Source organism: Leopardus geoffroyi, chromosome C2, assembly GCF_018350155.1.
Source record: "Leopardus geoffroyi isolate Oge1 chromosome C2, O.geoffroyi_Oge1_pat1.0, whole genome shotgun sequence".
Classification (NCBI taxonomy): Eukaryota; Metazoa; Chordata; class Mammalia; order Carnivora; family Felidae; genus Leopardus; species Leopardus geoffroyi.
Genome location: NC_059333.1, coordinates 124,665,427 through 124,687,589, shown reverse-complemented (window position 1 = coordinate 124,687,589; position 22,163 = coordinate 124,665,427). Strand labels below are relative to the sequence as shown.

The 22,163-nt window shown below is 40.4% G+C and overlaps 1 protein-coding gene and 1 non-coding gene across 4 annotated transcripts in view; both read right to left on the bottom strand.

Annotated features, from left to right (window-relative positions):
- Positions 1-21,798, bottom strand: part of PIK3CB (phosphatidylinositol-4,5-bisphosphate 3-kinase catalytic subunit beta) — a 187,737-nt gene extending 165,939 nt beyond the window's left edge. The window contains exon 1 of one of the 3 annotated variants that reach the window (XM_045503490.1): positions 21,579-21,798. The gene's annotated coding sequence lies outside the window, so the exon portion shown is untranslated. Of the gene's footprint in view, positions 1-21,186 lie in introns of all 3 variants that reach the window. The other 2 variants (XM_045503491.1, XM_045503489.1) reach the window with 2 other exon arrangements.
- On the bottom strand, positions 13,099-13,202 carry LOC123576307. The gene has a single exon (XR_006701314.1). It is a non-coding gene; the product is annotated as a small nucleolar RNA U13 (small nucleolar RNA).
- Positions 21,799-22,163: the final 365 nt, after the last annotated feature.

The following is a 22,163-nucleotide window of genomic DNA, read 5'->3' as shown; positions in this document are numbered from 1 at the left end:
AACAAAACAAAACAAAAAAAACAAAAACGGGGCGCCTGGGTGGCTCAGTCAGTTGAGCCTCTGACTTGGGCTCAGGTCACAATCTCACCGTTGGGGGGTTCAAGCCCCGCGTCAGGCTCTGTGCTGACAGCTCAGAGCCTGAAGCCTGCTTTGGATTCTCTCTCTCTCTCTCTCTCTCTCTCTCTCTGCCCCTCCCCTGCTGGTGCTCTATCTCTCTCTCTTTCAAAAATAAATAAACATTAAAATTTTAAAAACAAACAAACAAAAAAAACAACTATGAACTCAGTCTGGTCCCAAGACAGTAACAGAAAGGTTGAGTCTTGGGTTTCAGTACTGCCTTGGGAAGACCAGGGCTATTTCACTCCTATCCTTATTCCTCTCTCCCTTTTTTTCCTCCAATCATTCTTCTAGCTTTTCCCAGATTTTCTCCTGTTCATCTTCCTTCCCTGACTCTATCAGCATCATAGTCTTTCTCTTTCTCTGTCTCCACACATATCCTGCACAAACTGTATCATACCTGGCCACTATAAAACTAGACAAAACTGTAGCAGAAAGATTATAGATAAAATTTAAATGTCCATTCATACACAAATAGAGAAAAATATTGACAACAAAATAATTAGAAGCCATGAAAAGGAATAAAACAGTTCAATACCTAAAAACTATCAAATATATTGGTAACTGACAAACAAAAGACACAAAGAACAATGAGTGTGCTATACTACTTTTTGTGAGGGTGGACGGTTTGGGGGTATATATATTAATAAATGTAATAGATTCTAGTAAGCTGGCGGCTTAATTCAAATCTCATGCTGGGGCAACTTACAAGTACAACTCATAACTTACAAAGTATTTGAGCCAAAATATATAGGAAGTAAAAAGTCACAGGCATACTTACTAGAAGACAAACCAAGCACACTAACACAAAAAACTATTAAATAACATCATAAGTCAAGATCTGAACTCATATTTAGTGATTCACTTTGATCAGAGGGTAAAATCTCAGGGGCCCTGACTTTGTGGCTTCCTATTACCCATTGCCTCCAGCCTGCACACAGCCATCCAGCCATCTCTATCCTGGAATTCTCTTGGTGAAATCTGAAATGCTCCCAATGGTCTAAAATGTAATCCCTATGGGAGCACCCGGCTGGCTCAGTCAGGGGAACATGTGACTCGTGATCTTGCGGTTATGAGTTCAAGTCCCAAACTGGGTGCAGAGATTACTTAAAAATAAAATTTTAAATTAATTAAAAAAAAAAAAAGTAATCCCTCTGCCTGGCAGTCAAGTGTAAGCAATGATTTACCAAGGTCAAGTTCTAGCTCCAGCTCATTCATGATTTGTCTCACCTTGGGAAAATTCCCTCAATTTCCATTTTCTTATTTGTAAAGCAGGATGATTAAGCTATATGATCTTTAAGTCCATTTCAGCTATAAATTGCACTTGACTGAGTCACTCATACCTCGAAACTCCTCAGCTTGTGCTCTAATCAAACAACTCTCCAAGCTTCCTCCTACAAGGTCCCACATGGCCCTTGCCTCCCTGTTAGACTCATCCTACACATCTGTCCCCCTCACTCTCTCTTCTAAAGTTATATACAGTCTCCTTTCAATTACTCCAAGATGCCAGCCTCCCTCCCACTGGAGTCTTCCCATGCACTGCACCACCATACCCCATCTATTCTAGGGGTGCTCAGTCATGTCAGACCCAATGCTCCCTTTTGTAAAATAACAAATATTTCATAACATCCTCTTACCACACTGCAATAAAATTTATACATAATACAAAGGAAACATAATTTTAAGTAATTACATATATATCTTTTAACATAGCATACTGTCTTATAAAGGAGAAATAGGGGCGCCTGAGAGGCTCAGTCGGTTAAACGACCGACTTCAGCTCAGGTCATGATCTCGCGGTCCTTGAGTTCAAGCCCCGCATCAGGCTCTGTGCTGACAGCTCAGAGCCTACAGCCTGTTTCAGATTCTGTGTCTCCCTCTCTCTGACCCTCCCCTGTTCATGCTCTGTCTCTCCCTGTCTCAAAAATAAATAAAACGTTAAAAAAATTTTTTTTTAATAAAAAAATAAAGGAGAAATAAAAAGAATATAATTTAGTACAAAATAATACATATGCTAGGGGCACCTGAATGGCTCAGTTCGTTAAGCATCAGGCTCTTGATTTTGGCTCAGGTCTTGAGCTCATGGTTCTTGTGAGTTCGAGCCCGGCAATGGGATCCACACTGTCAGCACGTGGAGCCTACTTGGTATTCTCTTTCTCCCTCTCTCTCTGCCGCTCACATGCCCTCATGCGCAAAAGTAAATAAACTTTAAAAAATACATTTACATATATGTGGGCACACACAAATACCAAATACCCTGGTATAATTATATTAGAAGAGAACGGAGCAGCATAATACTATGTTTTTCATCACAAACTTTGTGGGGACTATTTGACCATTCAAAATGTACATATGAAAGTATAATCCTGATTTATAAAAACAACAAAAAACTCAGAATCAAGAAACCTGAGTGCCAATAACAGCTCTGCCAGTAATAAGCCTAAAATCACTCCTAAGTCTTCCCCCCCCCCTCAAATTTTTATTTAAGTGATCTCTATACCCAGTGTGGGGCTGGAACTCAGGACCTCGAGATCAAGAGTCACGTGTTCTTCTGACTGATCCGGCCAGGCACTCCCAACCCCCCACCTTTTTTTTTTTTTTTTTTTTTAATTTTTTAATGCCACTTCAACTATACAGCCTTGGATGAAGTTCCAGGCTGGAAGAAGAGTGCACACACAGCTGGCACAGTCACTGGGTGGTGATCAAGCAGGTGCGACTCCAAGCTTACTTCAACCAGAACAGCAGCTCAGCTAGGATTTGTTTATATACTGCAACTAGCATCTGTTTATATAAGGATTCTGTGTTACTCCTCGTATGATAAAAGGGACTATGGCAGTTTCTTATAAAACTAAACATGTAATTACCCGACAACTCAGTAATTGCACTCTTTGGCATTTATCACAGAAAAGGGAAATATTTTGTTCACACAAAAAATAAATGTTCATACTTGCTTTATTTATAACAGCCCAAAACTGAAAACAATCCAAATCCAATCTAAACAATCCAAAAAAAGAAGCCAATTGGAGACAAAAAACAAAACAAAACGAACCTCTTTCTAAAAGACAACACATGAGAGTTAAATGTCTGTTTAAGCCTCATAGGTTAACTGAGAAACCATTCTTCAAAATACACACATGGCAAAATACCTGAGATTACAGTAAAGCAACTCAAGGTGTTCTGTGAAACTCTGTGGGAAACTAGTCTGGACTGGGTTTCAGGATAGAAGTGCTCTGAATATGACACCATGTCTTCTCCAACACTCCAATTCTACAGCTAATTACCTCTGTCCTTAATTTAGGTTCAAGCGTAGATAGTATACACAGTATTAGCTCAAAGGAATATAAGACACAATAGGGGACTGAGAAAAAACATGAAAAGTAAAATCTAGGTGTAATTTCCAAATTTTGCTTCATTTACCCCATAGTTTCAAGCCCCTTTTAAAATTCTTGCCAAGGACATTAATAGGTAACGTTTTTTTTTTTTTTATGTATGTTTGTTTATTTATTTATTTTGAGAGAGAGAAAGAGCACGTGCATGTACACACATGTCAGTGAGGGAGGGGCAAAGAGAGAGAGGGAGAGAGAATCCCAAGCAGGCGCGCCACACTGTCAGAGCAGAGTCTGACACAGAACTCTGTCTCACAAACTGTGAGATCATGACCTGAGCCAAAATCAAGAGTCGGACGTTAACTAACTGAGCCACCCAGGTACCACTAAACTCACTTTAAAATTTACATCATTTCCCTCTCTCTAACAATACTTTTACAGTTTAATGAATATGTAGCAAAATGTTAACAAGCAGATGATATACAGAAAGAAAACCTAGGGCATGAATAATCTCCTGATTAACAACCATAATACTTAGCAAATCACATTTATTAATGAAATTTAAAAAGAAAATAGAATTATTCAGCAAAAAGAAAGTACTGATATATGTTACAGTATGGATGAACCTTAAAAATATTATGCCAAGTACAAGAAGCCAATCACAGAAGACTGCGTAATAGGCAAATCTATAGAGATAAAGTAGATTAGCCATTGCTTAGAGATGGGGCATGGATGGGACTGAACAATAATAGCTAAAAGATTTCTTCTTACACTGATAAAAAATGTTCTATGGGGCGCCTGGGTGGCGCCGTCGGTTAAGCGTCCGACTTCAGCCAGGTCACGATCTCGCGGTCCGTGAGTTCGAGCCCCGCGTCGGGCTCTGGGCTGATGGCTCAGAGCCTGGAGCCTGTTTCCGATTCTGTGTCTCCCTCTCTCTCTGCCCCTCCCCCGTTCATGCTCTGTCTCTCTCTGTCCCAAAAATAAATAAACGTTGAAAAAAAAAAAAAAATGAAAAAAAAAATGTTCTAAAATTGATTTTTGTATGTATTGGAATACACTAAAAACTACTGAATTATACACTTTCAATGGATGAATTGTATGGTATGCAATTACATATACACACATACACACACACACACACACATATATATGTATAGTCAATAAACCTATTGTCAAAAAAAAAATTGAGAAAAACTCTCACCACTTTACAAAAAAATGTTTATTTTCAGCCAGGGTGTATGCACACATACAGGCATGTACTCAAGTGGGAGAAAGTAAGAGAGAGAGGGAAGGAGAGAAAGAGGGAGGGAGACAGAGGGAGAGGGAGGGAGAGGGTGAGAGAGGGAAAGAGGGAGGGAGACAGAGGGAGAGAATCCCAAGCTGACTCCATGCTGTCAATGTAGAACCCAACATGGGGCTCAACCCCATGAACCATGAGATCATGATCTGAGCCAAAACCAAGAGTCAGACACCTAACTGACTGAGCCACCTAGGCACCCCTCACCACTTTTAATCAACATTGTACTGAATGAAGTTCTAGTAACCGCAATCAGACAAGAAAAAAGAAATAAAAGGCATCCAAATTGGGAAGGAAGAAGTAAAACTGTCATTATTTGCAGATTACATGATAGGATATTTAGAAAACCCTAAAGACTTCACCAAAAAAAACTATTAGAACTGATAAATTCAGTGAAGTTGCAAGATACAAATCAAGATATAAAAATCTGCTGCATTTTATACACTACCAACAAAATAGAAGAAGGAAAACTCAGGAAACAATCCCATTTACAAGTGCATCAAAAAGAATAAAATAACTAGGAATAAGAATCACTAGGGGCGCCTGGGTGGCTCAGTCGGTTAAGCGGCCGACTTTGGCTCAGGTCATGATCTCGCGGTCCGTGAGGTCGAGCCCCGCGTCGGGCTCTGTGCCGACAGCCCAGAGCCTGGAGCCTGTTTCGGATTCTGTGTCTCCCTCTCGCTGACCCTCCCCTGTTCATGCTCTGTCTCTCTCTGTCTCAAAAATAGATAAAAACGTTAAAAAAAAAAATTTTTTTTAAAAAGAATCACTAAATTCTACTCCTGAAACCAATACTACACTATTAAGTTAACCAACTGGAATTTAAATAAATAAATAGGAATAAATTTAACCAAAGAGGTGAAAGAACTGTATTCTAAAAACTATAAGACACTGAAAAAAATTCAAAGTTGACACAAATAAATGGAAAGATACACCTGCTCAAAGATTGGAAAAAATATTGTTAAAATGTCCATACTACCCACAGCACTCTACAGATTCAACACAATCCCTATCAAAATACCAATGGTATTTTTTGAAGAACTCTAACGAATAATCCTAACATTTATAAAGTAAAACAAAAACCCAAATAGCAAAGACAATCTTGACAAAGAACAAAGCTGGAGGTATCACAATCCCAGTTTTCAAACTATACTACAAAGTTACAGTAATCAAAACAGCATGGTACTGGCACAAAAACAGACATATATATATCAATGGAATAAAACAGAAAGCCAGGGGCGCCTGGGTGGCGCAGTCGGTTAAGCGTCCGAATTCAGCCAGGTCATGATCTCGCGGTCCGTGAGTTCGAGCCCCGCGTCGGGCTCTGGGCTGATGGCTCAGAGCCTGGAGCCTGTTTCCGATTCTGTGAATCCCTCTCTTTCTGCCCCTCCCCCGTTCATGCTCTGTCTCTCTCTGTCCCAAAAAATAAATAAACGTTGAAAAAAAAAAAATTAAAAAAAATAAAAATAAAAATAAAACAGAAAGCCAGAAATAAACCCATACTTACCTGCTCAATTAATTAATCTACATCAAAGAAGGCAAAATATACAATGGGGAAAAGACAGTCTCTTCAATGAATGCTGCTGGGAAAACTGGACAGCTACATGCAAAAGAATGAAACCAAACCACTTTCTTACACCATACACAAAAAATAAACTCAAAATGGATTAAGGAGCTAAACGTGTGACCTGAAACCATAAAACTAAACTTAAGTAGTAATCTCTTGGACATCAACCTTGGCAATATTTTTCTGGATCTGTCTCCCCAGGCAAGGAAAACAAAAGCAAAAATAAACCATTGGGACTACATCAAACTAAAAAGCTTTTGCACAGCAAAAGAAACCATCAACAAAACAAAAAGGGCAACCTAAAGAATGGGAGAAGATACCTGCAAATGATATATCTGATAAGGGGTTAATAGCCAAAATATATAAAGAACATGGGGCTCCTGACTGGCTCAGTCAGTGAAGCACGTGACTCTTGATCTTGGGTCATGAGTTCAAGCCCCACGTTGGGTGTAGAGCTTACTTAAAAAATTTTTGAGGGGCACCTGGATGGCTCAGCCGGTTGAACATCCGACTTCAGCTCAGGTCATGATCTCACAGTTCATGAGTTCGAGCCCCAAGTCAGGCTCTGTGCTGACAGCTCAGAGCCTGGAGCCTGCTTTGGGTTCTGTGTCTCCCTCTCTCTCTGACCCTCCCCTGCTCTTTCTCTGTCTCATTCTCTCTCTCAAAAATAAATAAACATTTAAAAAAAATTTTTTTTTTGAAAACTAAAAATTTAAAAATATGTATATATAAAGAACTTTTACAACTCAACACCAAAAAACAATCTGATTAAAGAATGGGCAGAGAGAGGTAGTTGGCTGACTCAGTTGGTAGAGCATGTGACTCTTAGTCTTGGGGTTGTGAGTTCAAGTTCCACTTTTTAGGTGTAGAGATTACTTAAATCTTGGGGCACCTGGGTAGCTCAGTTGGTTAAGTGTCCAACTTCAGCTCAGGTCATGATCTTGAGGCTAATGAGTTCGAGCCCCACATCAGGCTCTTTGTTGACAGCTCAGAGCCTGAAACCTGCTTCAGATTCTGTATCTCCCTGTCTCTCTGCCCCTCCCCCACTCACACTCTATCTCTCTGTCAAAAATAAAAAATAAGTCTTAAAAAAATAAAAATAAATAAAATCTTAAATGTTCAGTTAATAAATAAAATTTTCTAAAAATTGGGCAGAGGGGCGCCTGGGTGGCGCAGTCGGTTAAGCGTCCGACTTCACCCAGGTCACGATCTCGCGGTCCATGAGTTCGAGCCCCGCGTCGGGCTCTGGGCTGATGGCTCAGAGCCTGGAGCCTGTTTCCGATTCTGTGTCTCCCTCTCTCTCTGCCCCTCCCCCGTTCATGCTCTGTCACTCTCTGTCCCAAAAATAAATAAACGTTGAAAAAAAAAAATTAAAAAAAAAAAAAAAAAAATTGGGCAGAGAACCTGAATAGACATGCTTCCAAAAACATACAGACAGCCAATAGACATTATGAAAAGATGCTCAACATCACTAATCATCTGGAAATGCAAATCAAAACCACAATCTCACTAATCAGAATGGCTAGTATCAAAAACATAAAAAATAGTAAGTGTTGGTAAGGATGTGAAGAAAAGGGAACCCTCGTGCACTGTCAGTGGGAATGTAAATTAGTACAGCCACTGCGGAAAACACTATGGAGGGTCCTCCAAAGACTAAAAATAGAAATACCATACAATCCAGTAATTCCACTTCTGAGTATTTACCCAAAGAAAACAAAACTGCTATATGCACCCCATGTTTACTACAGCATTATTTATAATAGCAAAGGTATGGAAGCAACCTAAATGCCCACTGATATAGATGAATGGATAAAGATATAGTATATATACAAAATGGAAGATTACTCAACCATTAAAAAGAATGAAATTTTGCCATTCATGACAATGTGGATTGACCTAGAGGTTGTTATGTTAAGTGAAATAAGTCAGAGGAAGACAAATACCGTATGGTTTCATTTATATGTGAAGTCTAAAAAACAAAACAACAACAAAAGAAAGAGCAACAGACTCCTCATAAATACACAGAACTAGGGATTGCCAGAGGGTAGAGGTTGGGGGATAGGTGAGATAGGTAAAGGGGATTGGCAAAATAGGTTAAGGAAGTTGATACAAATCTCCAGTTATAAAAAAAAAAAAAAAAAAGGCACAGGATGAAAAGCACAGCATAGGGAATACAGTCATTAATACTGTAATAGCTCTATACCTGGAGCTAGTACGATACTGTATGATAACCACACTGGAGTTAAAATTAATATTGTAATAACTCTGTACAGTGTTATATGGTAACTACACTTATCTTGGTGAGCATTTCATAATGTATATAATTGTTGAATTACTATGTTGTACACACGAAACTAATATGTCCAACTGTACTTCAATTAAAATTAAATAAATTTAGAGGGGACCTGGCTGGCTCAGTTGGAAGAGCATGCAACACTTGATCTAGGGGTCATGAGTTCAAGCCCCACACTGAGTGTAGAGATTATATTAAAAAATGACATCTTTAAAAAAATAAATAGCAAAATTAAATGAGAACAGATAAAATGCTTATATAGAAAAAAGTAAAGAACTTTTTCATATACACCTAATGGCTGAGACACCGAATAAAAACCGAACAAGTCCACTGAGTACAGAAATAGATGAAAGGAAAATGATTGGTTTTAGAATACTTCTGTGCAGATCGCTAAAGAGCTATGCACACTGTGTAGATTAGGACTATCTACCATTCACGATGCAATATACATTAGTTTCCCTTTCCCTATATAATTCCAACCTCTGCAATTTATATAATTTAAAAAAAGGAAATTAAAAAAATAATAAAAAAAATAAAAAGAGGAAATGTGATATTCAAACGCAATTCCAAGTCTTCATGTGTCATACCTAAGAAATAATGATTGTATCCAAAGATTCAGTTCAAAGATGTTCACTATAAGGTTATTCATAACAGCAAAGTAAGTTTTTTTTTTTTTTTTTAAATTTTTTTTTTTTTCAACGTTTATTTATTTTTGGGACAGAGAGAGACAGAGCATGAACGGGGGAGGGGCAGAGAGAGAGGGAGACACAGAATCGGAAACAGGCTCCAGGCTCTGAGCCATCAGCCCAGAGCCCGACGCGGGGCTCGAACTCACGGACCGCGAGATCGTGACCTGGCTGAAGTCGGACGCTTAACCGACGGCGCCACCCAGGCGCCCCAACAGCAAAGTAAGTTTAATCTTATCTAATTAAGCTTTTGTTGAATACTTCTGTTATTAAATTGTATTACAACCATGTGACAGAATTTTAAACTTTTTTTAATAAATGTTTACTCCTTTTTGAGACAGAACACGCAACTGAGTGGGGGAGGGAGAGGTGGGGGACAGAGCATCCAAAGTGGGCTCCATGCCAACAAGAGGGGCTCCAACTCACAAACTGAGCATCCCCTTCTATGTGTCTGAATACTATTAATGATAGATATAATGTTCATGCTCACATTCTTTTCTCATGTGAATGTGGGGGAGGGGGGAGGCCAAACAGCACAAATGTAATGCTTACCTATTCATTTTTTTAATTAAAGGATTAATAACTGTAATCTATTGGTTCATTTATTCAAAAGTAAATTCATGAAACAAAAGTAAATTTATGTCTACCTTCCTCTATTCCCAACACTTTAGGATCAAGTTTAGCAAGATGTTTCAATATAGCACCCAACAGGGGCGCCTGGGTGGCGCAGTCGGTTAAGCGTCCGACTTCAGCCAGGTCACGATCTCGCGGTCTGTGAGTTCGAGCCCCGCATCGGGCTCTGGGCTGATGGCTCAGAGCCTGGAGCCTGTTTCCGATTCTGTGTCTCCCTCTCTCTCTGCCCCTCCCCCGTTCATGCTCTGTCTCTCTCTGTCCCAAAAATAAATAAACGTTGAAAAAAAAAAATTAAAAAAAGAAAATATATATATATAGCACCCAACAAATTACCTAGGCAGGAGAGGAAAAAATACTTCAGAGTTTTCGTATTTGAAAATTCTATAAAGATGATCTACACCCGCTTACTAGAACGTCTAATAATACCAGATCATACATTAAGCATTTTTGTTAGCTACATATATATAACAAAGCATAAAACCACAGGTTTCTTTTTTTTCTCTTCCTTTTTTTTTAAGAGAAAGAAAGAGATCATGAGGAGGGGGTAAAGTCGGGGAGAGGGCAAAAGAGAGAGAGAGAATATCTTACACAGGCTCTATGCTCAGCACGGAGCACAATGCAGGGCTGGATCCCACAACCTTGGGATCAAGACCTGAGCCAAAACCAAGAGTCAATGCTCAACTGAATGAGCCATCTAAGCACCCCTAAAACCACATACTTTCTAACTATAAAGCCAAGGCAAAAGCAAAGCTTTTTATACATTCAAAACAAAGGCATACTACATCAAATAATTTATTTTTTTTAATGTTTATTTATTTATTTTCAGAGAGATAAACAAGAGAGCAAGAATAGGAGAGGAGCAGAGAAACAGGGAGAGAATCCTAGGCAGATTCTGCACTGCCAGCTGGGGAGTCCAACACAGGGCTCAATCATGACCTGAGCTGAAATCAAGAGTCTGACGCTTAACCAACTGAGCTATCCAGGAGCCCCAATTTTTTAACTCATAACTCGTACAATAAAACTAGGCTATATCTGTATCAAGTTATTTAAGAGTAGTTAGAAAAAGAAAGTTAATGGTTGAGAGGTGAGTGGGGGGATAAGTAAACTAAATGGATTAAAAGACACAAACTTCGGGGCACCTGGGTGGCGCAGTCGGTTAAGCGTCCGACTTCAGCCAGGTCACGATCTCGCAGTACGTGAGTTTGAGCCCCGCGTCGGGCTCTGGGCTGATGGCTCAGAGCCTGGAGCCTGTTTCCGATTCTGTGTCTCCCTCTCTCTCTGCCCCTCCCCCGTTCATGCTCTGTCTCTCTCTGTCCCAAAAATAAATAAACGTTGAAAAAAAAAAAATTAAAAAAAAAAAAAAGGACACAAACTTCTAGTTATAAATCAAGGAGGTGAAAAATGCAGCATATGGAATACAATCAATAATACTGTAATAACATTGCTTGGTGACAGATGGAGACTATACTTATCATGGTGAGCAATGAGTAATGTATTAAATTGTTGAATATATATATATATGTATATATATATACACACACACACCTGAAACTAATACTTCAATTAAAAAAAAAAAGGTTAAAGGTTCAATGAACAGAAAATTGCATCCTGTTTCCAAATACTACACAGGTAGTGTAAGACGAAGGTGGTGATTATTATACTAAAAAAACCACAACACTTTAAACTTATATAGTATCTTTTAACCTTCCTCTGAAGGACCTAAAAAATAAAGAACTGTATGATGCAATCAGTTAAAAATATAAATTCTAGGGGCACCTGGCTGGCTCAGCCGGTGGAGCAAAACACTCTTGCTCAGGGTTGTAAGTTCAACCTTCATATTGGGTGTAGAGAGTACTTAAAAATAAAATCTTAAAAAGAAAGAAAGAAAGGAGGAAAGGAGCAAAGAAAGAAAGAAAGAAAGAAAAGAAAAGAAAGAAAGAGAAAAAAATACACGTAAATTCTAGAGTCAGATCTGAGTTTGAAACCTGACTTTTCCTCAACTATGTGATGCTTGGCATGTTAACATCCCCCAAAGCTTCAGTTTCCTTATCTCTTAAGCAAGGATATCATCACTACCTTCATTACAAGTTTATGAAGATAAAATCTAGGAAGGCCACTAAGCATAACATGGCATGTAAGTAAGCATCCAATAAATGTTAACTACTATTATAGTCTAATCCCATATAGTAAGCACAAAGAGCAAGTTCTTTTTTTTTTCTTCTCCCCTTATTTTCTGAATTTCATATGGTACAAAAGGTATTACATACTTGAACATATTCAAATAGAAGGTTCTTTCCATTCTTTGGGCCAACCTTCCTTCAGAGGCAAAAGAGCGGTTTTTCTAATGGGCTATATTGACAGCCACAACTTTAAATGACAAAAAATGATATAAAATAAAAGGAGGGGCACCTGGCTGGAGCAATTGGTGAAGCATGTGACACATGATTTCCAGGTTGTAAATCGAGCCTCACGTTGAGCTTGAGATTACTTTAAAAAAGAAAGAAAGAAAGAAAGAAAGAAAGAAAGAAAGAAAGAAAGAAAGAAAGAAAAGAGGAGAAAAAAAGAAAAGGAAGAAAGAGAAAAAGAAAGGAAATAGGTGACAATATACAGAATTAAAGAAATCATAAATTCTTCACAAGTTAAGGATGAAATCATTGCTGCTGGTTGATATGGCATACATAGCTACCATACACACACACACAGTAGACATTTCTTGTAGGTAGAATCAGGACCTAAAACCCAGAACAATACCAATTACTTAGGAAAAATAATAATGAAATGGTGGGTAAAGTATACTAAGACTTAAGACAACCAATGATTTTCAATGAAAATGTGAAAGTTTCCTAACCACCAAAAAAAAAAAAAAAAAAACCCCAAAATAATTTCAATTGATCACCACCTTGTCAAAACCAACTATCATCTATCTACTCCTATGGATGTTTCCTTAGGCTCTCTAGCAAAAAATAAACATATTAAGAGAATCCCAGATGGTTGTCTCCCAGGACACCCCTCCCCCCAAAAAACTACCCATAATGAATCTCAATTAAGGGGAATAATATATATATATACACACACACACACACACACACACACACACACACACACATATACATATATACACACGCACATATACATATATGTATCTAGCTGATAAATATGGAACCTTTTTTTTTTCCCTATGTCAGACGGGCAACGTGCCAAGGTCGTAACAAGGTTTAAGGGAGGCACATATCACACAACAACATGAACACCCAATCATCACGCTTATGAACTACAAGAGGATCAGAAACCTAACTTTTTTAAAATATACAACTGGAGAGGTAAGTTTTAGCTAACAAATTATAATTTTTGTTCAGGTAACATAACAGCAGCAATTTGTAATGATTTATAAACACTGCTTTTATTAGTATATAAATACAAGACCTACACTAAATTGGTAGTTCAAGAGTACAAAATTTTAGGCAGCTATTATCTGCCCATGGGCCCTGTCCTCATGCTTTAATAACACATTTTTGCACCAAAAAAAAAAAAAAAAAAAAATACACAATTTTAACTGACCATATTTCAACAGTTTAATAGAAATTAGGGGCGCCTGGGTGGCTCAGTTGGTTAAGCGGCCGACTTCACCTCAGGTCATGATCTCGCACTCCGTGAGTTCGAGCCCCACGTCGGGCTCTGGGCTGACAGCTCAGAGCCTGGAGCCTGTTTCAGATTCTGTGTCTCCCCCTCTCTGACCCTCCCCCGTTCATGCTCTGTCTCTCTCTGTCTCAAAAATAAATAAATGTTAAAAAAAAATTTTTTTAATAGAAATTAATTACTGTGTAAGTAACTTGTCAGAGGTAGTAGTAAGTGGTCTGGCTACAAAAACTGAGCATCTCAGGGCGCCTGGATGGCTCAGTCCGTTAAGCATCCCACTCTTAGTTTCGGCTCAGGTCATGATCTCATGGTTTGTTGACTCTAAGCCCTGTATCAGGCTCCGCACTGAGTGTGGGGAGCCTGCTTGGAATTCTCTTTCTCCCTCTCTCTGCCCCTCCCCTGCTCTTGCCCGAGCTCTCTCTCTCTCAAAATAAACTCAAAAAAAAAAAAAAAGAGAGAGAGAGAGAGACAATCTCTATTTCAAACTGCAGTTTTTCAGTTTAATTCCTCTGAAAATTGTTGAAAAGTTAAATTTTTAAATAAACATTAAAGAAAACTTCAAATTGCATTAAACTTATAATTCTGATGGTCTGAAGTACTCATTATTTAAATCATGAAAGCTCAATCATTTAAACCAGTAAGGAGCAAATGTCTCAAAATGGAGTTTGCCCTTTTGTTGACAGTCACCTCAAATTTCTTCCAGTGGCTCAGCAGGTAAGGAATTCATGGAATTCAGGTCTTCGAGGTCTAGTAAGCACTGTGGTTAAACCACCCAGTCAACACCAAATTATGTAGGGCAAAGCCTGTTCATTATCTAATTCCTTTGACCCCTCCCATCCTTTCCCTACTTCACAATTGCCAATACTTCTATATGGTAGGAGATAGATACGAAATTAGTAAATATTACAGTTATTAGAAATGCAAGGAAAAACTATCGTCAGGAATGTGGTTAAACTGCAGTTTAAATAAAGCTTCTGGATTACTCATGGATTTCTTTTAATCCACATAATCCTTCTCCTGAAGGCATGGATAATCAGGATCGCATTTCCCCTGAAGACAAGTAAGCATTTGCCTGGTGGTCTCCCAAGTGATTCCAGCACCAGGGGAGGACAGGCTAGAGTCAGGAACAAGCATGTCAGTTCTTCCTAGCTTGCACCAGAGGGCTGTGAGTTGCAGACCTGGCTCTAGCAATACCACAACAGAGGGGATGGTCCAGCAGTAAATACACCCAGTTAAAAGGGCAATGATAATAACCTCAAGCGTACTGCTTTAAATACTGCAGGAAATGAGGAGGTATGCATTCTTGGCGAAGAGGTGGGGGAAGACAGATCCTGAAGCCAGGATTCAGGGTAAGGATTTGTGAATTTTGTAAGGAAATGATGAAGTTTCTACATTATTAACTGCTTTAGGTTGAAACTAATATATATAAGATAAATGAAAGCTACATTTGCAACACACCATAGTTATACAGATAGCATATCCTCCCTTCAATCCCTAGGAAAGTTGAATGGCTAAAAACAACTTTAAGTGCTAGGAAAAAATAGGCTAACAGAAAGTGACAATGCTAGAGAGAAGTTAGGAAGAAAAACTGAGACTTCATAACATAATCCTTGGCAAAATTAATCTCTAGCTAACCCTGCAAGAGCAGTAAATGGGAAGTCTAGATTTACCAGAGAGATGAATCCATTATTATCACAGACTTAGCCTCCAAATTCTCTTAGATGGTCCTTTATATAAGCTGACATTATGGGATTCACCTCACTTGACAGTTTTCAGAAGTTATACAGTAATTTTTTAATTTAAAGCCTTTATAAACATTCCTTCATCTACCAGGATAATTAGTTTATTGCATGTTGAAGACTGGAATTATCTCATTTATATTTCCAAAAGAAAACCAACAATTAGAGTGATCAGTTATCCACTCATTCTAGTTCTAACATATTCTAGCCATGAAAAATTTCTCTTTAAAACACAAATAAGGGCGCCTGGGTGGCTCAGTTAAGCATCTGACTTCGGCTCAGGTCATGATCTCATGGTTCATGGGTTTGAGACCTGGGTCAGGCTTCATGCTGACAGCTCAGAGCCTGGAGCCTGCTTCAGAGCCTACTTCGAATTCTGTGTTTCCCTCTCTTTCTGCCTCTCCCCAACTCACCCTCTGTCTCGCTCTCTCTCAAAAATGAATAAATATTTTTATAAATAAATAAAATGAATCCAAGTGCTCAGAATGAGAAGGGAGAGGACTACAAAGGAGTAACACAAGGGAATTCTTTGAGGTGTTGGAATTGTTCTGTATACTGTTAGTGGTGGCTATAATTACAAAAATCTATGCATGTGTTAAAACTCAGGAGGGGAGGGGCGCCTGGGTGGCGCAGTCGGTTAAGAGTCCGACTTCAGCCAGGTCATGATCTCGCGGTCCGTGAGTTCGAGCCCCGCGTCGGGCTATGGGCTGATGGCTCAGAGCCTGGAGCCTGTTTCCAATTCTGTGTCTCCCTCTCTCTCTGCCCCTCCCCCATTCATGCTCTGTCTCTCTCTGTCCCAAAAATAAATAAACGTTGAAAAAAAAAAAAAAAAAACCAACTCAGGAGGGGAGCACCTGAGTGGCTCAGTCGGTTAAGCATCTGACTCTTGATTTTGGCTCAGGTCACGATTTCAGGGTTTGTGAGATTTGAACCCCATGTTAAGCTCTGCGCTGACAACATGGAGCCTGCTTGGGATTCTCTCTCTCCCTCTCTCCCTGCTCCTCCCTGGCTCATACTCTCTCTCCCTCAAAATAAATAAATAAACATTTAATAATAAAAAAAAAAAACCCTCAGGACTGTATATGAAAAAAATTAAGTTTTGACAAACCAAAGAAACAGACTTAACTACAGAAAACACGCTGATGGTCGCCAGAGGAGCGGTGGGTGGGAGATGGGTGAAATTAGGTGATAGGCAATAAAGATTATACTTATCACAATGAGCACTGAGTAATGAATACAATTGTTGAATCATTTACACCGTACATCTAAAACTAACACACTGTACATTAACTGTACTGAAAATATTTTCAATTAATTTTAAAAATTAGAGTTTTACTGTATATAAAATGTTTTAAATTCAATGTCATCCTCTTTTAGAAATGTCTTTTTATCAAAATCTCTTTGGTCATCTAAAAAAATAGGGGCACCTGAGTGGCTCAGTCAGTTGAGTGTCCGACTCTTGATTTTGGCTCAGGTCATGATCCTAGGGTCCTGGGATCCAGCCCCATGTCTGCCTCCATGCTGATTGTGGATAATATAATAATAATTAATTTTAATATTTAAAAATATTTATCTAAAAGTGTATTATATTTACTGTACATCATATATTATACAAAAATTATATATTTATATGAAATTTATATAAAAAGTTTTTATTTAATGAATAATAATAAACAAGCCTATTGAAAAAGAAAGGTCTAAATTAGAGACATAATTTGCATTATCAGAGCAACTAGAACAAACACACTATACACACCCAACCACACATCTAATCCCTTTCATTTTTCTCTCTCTCAACTAGAAGCTTGTGACTCAGAACTATTTAACCTGGAGATAACATAAAGGCTACTATGGAATCTATGGTAGAACAGCAACTTAAAAAGGAAGTGCACCAGTTTGGAGCCAGTCTAAAGAGAAAGCTGGACCCAATGGCTAGAAAATGTAGGCAGACAGACCTTGACTAGGAGAAGAAAGGCCTCTTCAAGAAAAGGATAGTTTCCTCTCACAAAGCATTACAGCAGACATTAAACTACTGAAGGCTCACAAGTACTCCTTAGAAAAAGAGCCCATACCAATCAGGGAATGGAGAGTGAGGAGAGGGAAAAAAATCCAGGTGACAAAATCTGGGGAGGGCAGTGAGAGGTAAAAGGAGTGATAAGGGAAGTTGTCTCACGCCAGCCAGAAAAACTGATGATATCCTCACCTATCTTCCTTTTCTTCTTCTCTTTCACTAAATGTTAAGTCAGCATTATTCTTCTAATCTAAGCTTTTCTCCTCCAACATATTTTTTCTCTATTTCTACTTTGACAATGGAATTACACACTCTTTTTTAATATTTTATTTCTTTTGAATAAGAGAGTTCAAGTGGGGGAAAGGCAGAGAGAGAGGGAGAGACAGAATCCCATGCTTCAAAAATAAAATCCTGAAAAAAAAGAAAGAAAGAAACCAAATGGTAAGAATTTATCCCCAAGACATGATAATTCCAAATCAAATGGTTGAGAGGATGGATACACACATACACACACACACACACACACACACACACACACACACACAGAGGAGCAGGGGTCTCCGTTTTTGTTTTTGTTTTTTTAAATAATTGAATAAACACACCTGCTCTCTGCAAACATTCCAACTGCTACCCTATCGGATTTGGTATGCAATACTAAATGAAAGTACCACATTCTAGAACCAATCCCCTCCAGTCAAGACCAAAATTCAATGTCTCAAAAGAACAACACAAGCCTGGAAAACCTGTTTGGTTCCTTATTTACAAAAATACTAATGAACCAGTACACAATGAATAAAAATCGCATTTGTTGTTATTAGTGGCTTAATGTCTAGCCTCTTTAGGAGGTACAGCACCCCTTAACCAAGACTGAGGAATAAGGATGCCGAACAGAATACCTCTAGGCCCTCTGATTACTTCCTTATTTGCACAAATCTGGGACCAAAACGAATAAGTTTGTTCAACACATGTTGAACTTATAATCAAAAGACTGACTTATTTCATTCACACATTCATTCATTCAACATTAATTAAATGTTTTAGGCACTGTTCTGGTTACCAAGAATACCAATATAGAAGACAGACAAGATCCTGGCCCTCAGAGAGTTTAGAGTATGCCGAAGGGGAAAAAAGCCATAACAAATAAGTAAGTAAATAAGCAAGATAATAGCAGAAAATGCAAGTAAAGAGTATGGATTTACTTCTTAGTGTAATAAGCCACTGAAGCAGGAAAGTGAGTAAAGATCACTCTGATCACTATTTGAAACAGGAAAGCAAGACCAGAGGCAAGAGACCAGGTAAGAAGCTACTGCCCAAGAAGAAATGGGTTGGTGGCAATAAAAACAAAGAAGTAAATATACCTGAAATGTATTTTGGAGGTAAAATTGACAGGGTTTGCTGAAGGACTGATTATGTGGGGAATGGAGGCGCAGTGAGGCAAAGGGATGAATTAAGAATGACCACCAGATTTTTCACTTAACGAGGGTGAAGGAGGAGGGCAGAGGGGTGCTGAGGAAGGAAAAGGCTGAGAAACAAATCAAGAGCTCCACTCTGAACATGTTCAGTTTTGGATGCCTAAAGGCAAATGGAGTGAAGATACCACAAAGGCAGTAAAAGAAATCTAAAGTTCAGGACTGGAGATAAAAATCTGAGCGTCGGGCACCTGGGTGGCTAGTCAGTTGAGAGTCCAACTCTTGATTTCAGCTCAGATCACGATCTCACAGTTTGTGAGATCGAACCCCACATCAGGCTCTGCTCTGATAGCACGGAGCCTGCTTGGGATTCTGTCTCTCCCACTCCCCTCACCACACTCTTGCTCGCTGTCTCAAAATAAATAAACCTTTTAAAAAATCTGAACGTCAACAGCACATGGACAGTGGACATGATGAGATCACCTGGAGAGAGCACAGGTAGAAAAAAAGTAGAGGGAACATAGTGATATTGTAATAGTATTGTATGGCAACAGACGGTAGCCACACTTGTGGTGAGCACAGCATTATGTAATGTATACACTTGTTGAATCACTATGTGGTATACCTGAAATTAATGTAACACCGTGTGTTAACTACACTCAAAAAAATTTTTTTTAAGAAAAGAAAAAAGTAGAGGGGATAGGGGCACTGGGCTGGCTTAGGCAGCAGAGCATGTGACTCCTGATCTTGGGGTTGTGAGTTCAAACCCTGCATTGGGCACAGATCTTACTTTAAAAAAGTTTTTTTTTAAGTTGAGGGAATGGCTTGGAAGCGCTAAGGCATTAGGATGTTTTGAATTCAGGGAGAAGGAAAAATCAACAAAAGAAGAGAAAGGGAGTGAAGAGAAGGAAGCCATAAAAGTGCAGTATCCTGGAAGGTTCTTCTATATAATGTGATTCACTAGTCCATCATCACCCTCCCAAACCTTGTGACACACACCCACTCAAACTCTATAAATAAAAAGACTAAGGCAAAACCAAAAAGACTGAGTGACATCCCCAAAGCCCCAGCTATTAGGGACCCAAGCCCAGGCCTAGAACGAAGGAAGATGGGACTTCTGACCCCTAGCCTTTTCAGCAGCTAGCATAGTAGTGCTTCTACTGTCAGGTTCACCAATCTAAAGTGAGACAAGAGGAAAAACCACAATTTAGGAAGAACATATCTTAGATTACAAGGTCTAATTTTAATTTTTTTTCTGTGTATTTTGTTCACATTCAAAAATACATTGAATTAAAGTCTCTGTCGATGAGTCTCTTTACAAAGTAGAAAACACAGTCAAGAGGTGCAAAGTGGCAATAAAAAGACAACTCAATTTTCTACACTTCTAAAAAACACCCTGAAGGTCAAAGATCCTCATCAGAGTATGAATCAGGGGGTGTAAAACAAAGTTTTTTTGTTAGTCATTTTTGCTTTAGTGAATACAATTTTCATTTTTAAAGCTTATGATTATTACTTGTTTCTACACTTGCCTTCTGAAACTAAGATCTTTATCCTGACCACTGTCTTATGCTACATTATCATGACTTAAACAGTTCTGCTTTTACCATAAAAACCTTACAGCGTTGCATAAAAATCCCCAAATGATTAATGAACTGCTGAGAATACTGACTCGGAGATGATTTTATTAGGAATCACATTTCCAAACATTCACTCAGTGCTTCAAAGTAAGTACTCATCTAATTTAATTATGATGACTTCACCAGACACTAACACTACCCACAATGATGTTTACAAAAGCACTTGTCACTCCCTTCGGATGTAGCAACGCAGAAAAATGAGTCTGTTTCCATATTCCTCGTGTGTTTATACTCTGTAACAAGTGACAGTTAAGTGTGACTTAAGATTATTTAAACTGCAAAGCACTTCCAGTTTGTGTGTCCCACCATTTTCCATCCTAAGCGAATCCTAAAATTCTTTCGGTCTTATTTCAACAATTGCCACTCAGCACCTGAGACAGGTAGCCCAAGTAAACCTTAGCAAGAAAGAGACTACAAGATTCTAGTATGGGAAATAGAGGATTCTATTTTTGTCACTGTAAGAGAACAGTCTCCAATATTAGGCAATTTCAGTGAAGGTTACTGCAACACCAGAGCAGTCTGTAAATAAATGTGCCCCCAAACGTACACCCGCAGCCTGGAATCAGCAATGGCTAACGAGAAAAGATGCTGCACCAGGGTTGCTCCTAATAGCTTACCACTTACCGAGCTCTGGCTGATCGGTCATGCACATCATCCGGTCCTATCCTCAAAACAACCCTGTGAAGTATGTATTATTATTCCCATTAACAAATCGGGACACTTGGGCCCAAGGTCCCAGGGCTGGTCAGTGGAGGCGGTGGAATTTGAAAACACGACCGTACCCCAACAGCCCAGGATCCCCGCCCCTAAAATGCACTTCTACACAAAAAGGCACCTGAGGGTGGAGAAGCCGCGGGGACGTCCGCAAAGGCAGAGGAGAGACAGGGCGAGGGCGCCGCCTCTCCAGAGAGGGCCCTTCAGGAACGCCACCAAAAGCGCCAGCGGCCGGGGGCTACCGGTCGCGTCTCGGCCGCCCGGTGGCCAGGAAGCGCCGCTCACCTAAGAGAGCCCCGGGAGGGCCGCAGTCGAGCGAAGCGCCCCCGCAGGCCGGCGGGCGGGCGTCCTCCGCGACGGCAGGAAGCGCGCCGCGGGTACACAACTCGCCGGCGCCGCAGGCTGTGGCGGGCTAGAGCGCGCCGCCCGCCCGCGCGGGGGCACCTCACCCGCCGCCGCGACCGCGCCGCCACTCGGCTGCGCCGCATCCGGGTCCCGCGCCGCCGCTCTCACCTGCCCGGTGTTCCGCCGCCGCAGACTCCTAGCTCCGGTTACGCGGTCAGCAGCCCAGGCCACCGCGACCGTCCCGCTGAGGCACCCCCATCCCTGCCTCTCCCGGTCGCCTCCCGCCTGCCCCGCGCGGCGTTACACTGGCCCGCCACCCACAGCCATGGCCCGCTCTGCCGCCGCCGCCGCACCGACCGACGGAGCACGCGCGCGCCGCCGCCGTGCCCGCGCGCGCGCCCACCTCCCCGGCAGGCCTTCCAGCAGGCTTCGCCCCGCCCCGCGCACTGCTCGGACCAATCCCCGGCCCCGCAGCGGCCGCCGCCAGACCTGCGGGACTGGCCCGGCAGGGCAGAGGGAGAGGCGGTGCTGCCGCCTAGTTCTCTCGGGCTCCCTGCCCTCCCGGGACGCTACTGCTCGCCGTTTCGGCTCCTCTTTGTGGCTTCTGGAAGACAATGGGATTGGGGATCTCCAACAGGCCGCCTTCAGCAGAGAACCGCCACCTGCCCCGGCTTTCGTAGCCCCCTCCCGAGACACCCCTCTGTTCTAGATTTCCTTGTTGGCCTTCGCTTCCCAGTCCCTCTCCCGAATTAC